Source organism: Leptidea sinapis, chromosome 23 (genome assembly GCF_905404315.1).
Source record: "Leptidea sinapis chromosome 23, ilLepSina1.1, whole genome shotgun sequence".
NCBI lineage: Eukaryota > Metazoa > Arthropoda > Insecta > Lepidoptera > Pieridae > Leptidea > Leptidea sinapis.
The window spans coordinates 2,310,976-2,317,970 of record NC_066287.1 but is presented as its reverse complement, the minus strand read 5'-3'; the positions used below and the strand labels follow the sequence as shown (position 1 = coordinate 2,317,970).

The 6,995-nt window shown below is 37.3% G+C and overlaps 1 protein-coding gene across 8 annotated transcripts in view; it reads left to right on the top strand.

The window, feature by feature from the left end:
• Window positions 1-688: 688 nt before the first annotated feature.
• Window positions 689-6,995, top strand: part of LOC126971332 (paired amphipathic helix protein Sin3a) — a 63,882-nt gene continuing 57,575 nt past the window's right edge. For 4 of the 8 annotated variants that reach the window (XM_050817578.1, XM_050817580.1, XM_050817579.1 and 1 more), the window contains exon 1: window positions 1,894-2,094. The gene's annotated coding sequence lies outside the window, so the exon portion shown is untranslated. Of the gene's footprint in view, window positions 867-1,893; window positions 2,095-5,954; window positions 6,344-6,995 lie in introns of those variants that run through there. The other 4 variants (XM_050817576.1, XM_050817577.1, XM_050817581.1 and 1 more) reach the window with 4 other exon arrangements.

The following is a 6,995-nucleotide window of genomic DNA, read 5'->3' as shown; positions in this document are numbered from 1 at the left end:
GAAATTACCAAGAAATATGATATATAAACGGTGGGAATTTTGCCGTAACACGTAATCTTAATTCATGTGACAAAATACACTTAGAAAGAACAGTCAAAATCATCATGCTGTGAAGCCTTTGAAGTCAATATCTGGAGCATCTGGCATTACAAACAAAATATTTTTAATCTCTGCTTACTTCAGTAAATCTTATTTTTTTACAAATTTATATCTATTTCACCTTGATTTTCAGAAATATTTTATAAGTTATGACTCCTTAGGGAGCTTGCAACACTGATTGGGAATATTTTAACGAATGATGCAAACATATTACTGTAATAAATGTATTTTTTATTTTAGATTAGATAGATTGTTTATATAGGTAAATAACGGAGACTTGGAAAAAAATTAAAAACAACATAAATTTTTTTGAACTGGCAATTCATCAATATTTTATTGCAAATTGAAAGGAATGTGAACGGATATCAGTTCAACACTTTTATAAATAAATTTTTAAAGTAAATTGTTACGTATAATTTCTTTCTAGGAAATATCATAAATTAAAACTTTCATTAGAGTTATGGGGGTTATAATAGTTTTTTTTTATTCTCGCCCTCCTTCACTCATTCCACGGTTTTCCGCCCGCTGCGCTGCCCTCCACAATCAAGCCGACCCAAACTTACCAGTTCCCGACAAGACAGTTCGCATCAGTTCGCATTCGATTCGTGTGAGTGCGGGACGTTTGTTTGACGGAATGCATATATTTTTTGTGCACATTAAATCTTCTCAGAACTTAAAAATACCTTAATCAATTTGTTAACCACACGGTTAAGTGTGTCTCGAGTGAAATTTGTGAAAATATTAATCCATTTCGATTAAAAATACTGGTAAGTGGTCAATTGACAGCCTGCGTCTTTTACCATTCTTTGCTTTTTAATAATATTAGAATTGCTGTTATGTTGAAATGTAGACCTAATTATTGAAGTTTAAAAATATTAATAACCACACGGTATTCACAATAATCCTAACTGTGCCCTTCCCATGGCATATTCCCTAAATAGTATAGGTAACAGATTATTATAAGTATTTTATATTAAGTATAAAAACATTTTTCGTTGTGATTACATTAAAAAACGTAATTTCGTAATGATTGACCGCGCGCTTTCCTCAACATTCGACAACTTGGCAACGCGACGTCCAATTAAATTACATAAAAAGTTCAATCGTCGTAAACAAGTGTCTATACCGACCGGCATTTCCCTTTGTTTTCTGTGTGAAATAAGCCCTTTGTCCTTCATAGAATAAAGCTGGGTGCGCCGAGGTATACGAATTTCGACTCTAGAAATCATAATATATGATGATATACATTCATAGCTCGGCCGTGCTCTGTTCCCCGCGTCGATGTTACATGCTTGTGTTGGTGTGTACACTGTATTTACTGAGCATACGTCAGTGTGATAATATAGCGTTTGTTTATAGAACGCGTCGATGCAAACCAGCCTCTATGGCGAGAGGCGCAAGTCGTTCTATGCTATTGTAGGTCGGCGTCCTCGTCCGTGTTTGTCTATCGATCTTTGCGGTGGCCAATAGCACATGTTCTGCGACTGTGCCTCGCCCCGCTCCGGTGAAAGCCGGCGTATTATACATACAAATCAACAATTCTCTAATACAAACCATCTTATCATACTTGCTTTGTTACATCGCTCTCTTTGCCCTAACCGCAGTCCGCGACCAACTAGATTCTTATAAAACATTGCTCGCCGTGCTCAGTGTAGGTGATAGTCGTGAATGTTTGTCGATAGTCGAATGTCGAGTCAACTGGTTCTGTTTGTGCCTTGTTGAACGTCACGGCTACGCGGTTGAGCATTGTGGGCGCGGAGCGGGGGGGGGCGGGTGCTGGAAATAGAAGCGCGGATTCGAAACGCAACAGCAGCGACGTGGCAACAACGCCACTGCGTTCGCATTCAGTGTAGGTTCAAAATGGCGCCTGTGCGTGATCGATACCGTGGTATTTTAGTTAAAATGTCCGTATTTGTGAATTATCTGGTTGTTGATCGGCCCGAATGGTGCTCTGGGAGCGCGAGGTGTGTGCCTCGCAAGACGGCCCACCCTAAAGTACGTATCTTCAAGCATATTGCGCCTACTTAGTTATGGATATGACTGACACAGTAAATCATATATAGCCTGTACATATATGTACATGTCGTATGCATATCCATATCTAATAACGTTTCATTGTAAATTGTAAAAAGTACGAATGCAATTATGATTTTCAGGTGTTACGTAATTCGACTTTATAACCTGGACCGTATATTCTATATTAAGCTTGTTTAAAAAAATCATCTATAAAATGCGAACATTTAGTTAATTCGTTCGGATTTGAAAGGAATGTAGAAAATAGATCGAGAGTAAATGTAAGTTTTGTAAGTGATCATGAGGTTGCATACGATAAGTAAAACAAAATGGCGGATGTTATCGTAAATTTAAGACGCAGTTAGTGAGTAACGCTGGCAACGTCGCATCGTTGTTAAACCCAGTCACTTGTTTCGTGCGATAAGAACTTTCAAGGCTGGCCAATTCGTTTTCTCACAGCGAATATTTACGTCTGATAAATTAAATCAGAGTTCATTATAGACTAACCTATTTATACATTCTCGGGTCATGTTAATTAAGGTGAACGGTAGTACTTTCTATAAGCGAGTCCCATAAGAATTACAACAGCAAATCTTCCACAATATGTACTTTATAAAGTTGCTGATAATGCTGTATTTGTACGCATCTTATAAACATGTGGACAAATGGCATACTAGTAAAAAATAACATGTATATTATACCTAATTATATGACATAATAATACTTAATTATTGACCCTTAAAATTACATCTTATAATTTTCTTTCATCTTTTGGCTTTTTTAGGTCAAAGACTAAGAAATGTAATTGGTCTTATCTAATTATAAGTCACACGTGTTATTGTGGCAAGTTAAGATTATTGCAATAGAATATGATTTGGAGCTCTCTAGATTGTAGATAGAATAGAGTAGAATAGCTTAAAATAAATTTCAGCTTTAGTAAAATTGCTTATTAATAACATAATTGTTTATAATTTCTTAATAAAGTGATAAAATATCAGTTTATTATTTTTCCCATCAATAATTATTATTATGGAAATTTAATGGTCGAAATTGCATTTATATAACCTTGAAAGGCAAGGTACCTGTCTTACGCAGTAAAATTGACTATGTATTGCTCCCTCAACGACTTTAATTATGAAAATAGTAAATAAATACTGCAAAATAATAACATATCATTGAGGCGTGTATTTATTCTTTGTGATTTAACTTTTTAGGCTTTCTTAACTTTCTTCTGGAAACATTAAAGTAAAATTCAAGAACAAATAGAATCAACACTATGTACAAACATAAATTTTGCGCCCGTTGTCTGCTGTCTGAGACTATAGACCTTCATTAGCAACGGTTCTGACCTACTTCCCTTGCTATTTGCATTATTATCAACCTAATCAAGCATCACTATAAATGATAGTTATCAAACTCTACTTTTGCAGACACATATTATAATATGATTTTAAACATCAGATCAGACACGGCCAGCCACAGGTTTATTACTTTAAGCTACCTTTTTCTTAAAATAATATGTAGAAGTGAACATGAGCCAGTTCATGGCATATATACAGGTTGCTCATTAGAAATGGATCTTCAGCATCCTCACTGGGTACAGAATACAATTCGTGAATAGTTGACAGTGAACGAGGAAGTTCCCCATGGCTGTTCACCCACTGCTGTTGCTGCTACACTGTTCGTATTATCAATGATAGGACGACTCAAAGATATTCTTTTACCGGTGCTGCGATGTAAACGGCCATGCAAATCTCTCGGAAAATCGCCGACCATTGCCGGTAGAAATTTGTATCTTATGTCGAGAATACTCTGGTGCAATGCGCGTGATAGCGTAAAATGAGCCTTGTTAAAACTTCGTTATACGAAATCTCGCGAACGCCAATTCCGTCTTTGTCTGGCAAAGCTGTCTTGGAAGAAGCAGGGGATCATCATTAGAGAAGACGATACTCAAAACCGGCCCACATTTTAGCGCTCTATAAGGCGCAACTTCGGCAACTTATGGAGTATTGCTTTGACCTCTGTTATGGTGCACCATGCTGGTACTGGGGTGGACCCCAGCTCAAACCAATTTGACCGCGTGCAACGCAGAGCTGCTCGAATAAATGGGGAACTATGTGAACTGCTTGATTGCCTTGCGTAGCGTAGAGACGTCGAAAATCCTCATCAGGATCACCTGATCAACCCATCAGGGTTGTAGCGTTCCTTAACAGTGCAGATAGGGACTTACCGATTTTGAATCTGTTAATCTGCTCTTTATCTGTTTTTATAATGTGCGTTATTTTAAAGCATTATGTCCATCTCATAATAGTTTATTGACTTACGATCCTTATATATAGGAAGTTCTTGGAAACATACTTTTCTCTTCGGTCACAGCTGTTAGAATACAATTAGTAATATTTTATCATATAAACAAATTTATAAATATTTCACCAATCTCTAACGGCCGTTCCCAATATACATACAGATAGAGATAAATTACTACCTTCTACTTTAGTAATTAGCTTTCAATAATCTGACATTACTATTGCAAAAAAAACTGATCGTTAACGTGAACGTTGCTCAATAACAACTAAAATCATACCTGTTTGATATGAATACGAAAATCGATATTCTTGTCCCTTTGCTTAGAAATGAATTGCAAGTGCATTTTCTATTCTAACTTGCTTGTCTTGTCTCTATCTTCATACGTGACGGTGTAACCCGGTCACATAAAATCTGAACTGAACTGTCTAACTAGGTACTCTGCAAAGTAAAAGTGGGATTTCCTAAATAAGATTTTAAATTATTGTATTTACAATAAACGAAAAAATTATATTGGTATTAACAAATGCAGATCTTACTGGGAGTCCACACCGAGTGACATGTACGAACTCTTAAATGTATCCATTTATGCAACGATATTTAAAGAGATATTATCTTATATATAAAATTCTCGTGTAACAATGTTCGTTCCCGTACTCCTCCGAAACGGCTTGACCGATTCTCATGAAATTTTGTGAGCATATTGAGTAGGTCTGAGAATCGGCCAACGTATATTTTTCATCCCCCTAAATGTTAAGGGTGGTCCACGAAATTTAATTTTTTTATTTTTTTGACATTTTTTTTTAAATTTGTTTGATTTAATAGTCAGCCTTAAAAAATACATACAAATTTTCACCCATCTACGATCAACAGTTACTTCTGTATCGCGATTTTAATATTGGCAATACAACGTTTGCTGGGTCAGCTAGTTATTATATATCTGTTTGACTTGGGGTTTTTCAATGCCACGGCCTGAGGTTAATCTTTTATGTTGGTTGGTCCTTCAAATATTGCTACTTAAAACCGTTCTTGCAGGAAGTGTCAGTATGCTTTGGGCCTCAGTAAGTTGTATTTCTTTTGAGCTGGAAAGTCTATCATGTCTGTCTGTTCGCAAATCAGTGAAGGGCGAGCCTTGTCTTCGATACAGGTATGTGCTGTACCTACCCACCTAAAATGCCGTCACTGCTCGTTTGATTATTTTGGTGTTGCAAGAAAGTAAGTCGTGGTGATCACTTACCAACAGGTGACTTGTAGGCTCTAGGGGCCCCTTTTGTATGAAAACAAAGTATAATTTATGAAAATTTAGGAACGCTTTTTCGTATTGGGTTCCATATTATGATACAAAAATAAACATATTGTAAGAAATAATATGTATTATATTGTAAAAAATGTTATAGTATACTGTACATAATTGTACGTTGTATCTGTAGCGCGATCGGACAGCTATTATTTAAAGCGATGTTGCCGCTACGTTTCTAGCTCCTGGCTCGATTATTCGGTCATCCACAAGCTACCGCTGAATTGTGCTGTGCTGGCGAGTTGTGAGCCTCATGCAGTCACAGTCAGTCGGGCGCGCAGCTTGGTGCGCGACGTTCGTGCGCGGAGGGGCTCTGCTCGCCTCCCTTGTGATTTTGATTCGCATGTGATACGAGTGCGAGCGAGACGACACACTTGAGAGAGAGGAAGTTGCCCTAGAACAGGATAGCGATATGACGATGTCGCAACCTCGCCCACCTGACCGTGTTGACGCCGCGCTCGAAAAAGTTGCGCCGTTGCGCTATTTGGAGGCGCACGGATGTACTTACACGGAGCATATCGTGACGCGTTATTATCTCAAATCATTTCCTTCTGATAGATATTTCAGTTATAATATAGTTCACAGTTATAATAGTGAAAAATACATCATTACCCCGCATCATATACAACGGTAAGTATCTTTAAATCATTAAATGCAAGGCACAGCGTTATCTATTTAGTAAAGATAAATACGTGATCAGGTATATGAGATTTATTATATTATGTATCGAAGGAATTACTGCGATCACGAGTAAATTAATTCCCGCGATTTAATTGTTAATGGTATTTAATCGCCATTTTCTACGTAGTGACGAATACAGTCGCGCCGTCCCCGTTTCCTACGACCCAATGAAAACCGGACCTTACCGCTGTGTTCATTGAGACGATTTCACTAAACACCGCTGGAAACATCAAAATGCTATCTATGATTCATTTTAGATTTTTTTCTTTATGCGCTTGAAATTACAATTTACATGTATCTAATCTGTGTTAGGTACATGAACGCGTTTTTGTTCTTGTCGCATCTGTGAACGTACCCTTAAAAAAGGCGGGATTATTAATAAATAAATGTCATTGCAAAATTGCGTGTGTCATTTTTTGTTGCACTCCGAAACTCGAAAGTTACGCTACGTGAAAGGATTGCGCTTTGCGCGGCTTTTGGTTGTAATTGTGCGTGTACAGTATTATCGATTTGTGTACGTTTTCTGCTATAAATAAATGTAAGTTTGTGTCATCGGCTCCGCGTGAGACCGGTTTTCATTTCAACCTGTGCGGCTTGCGCG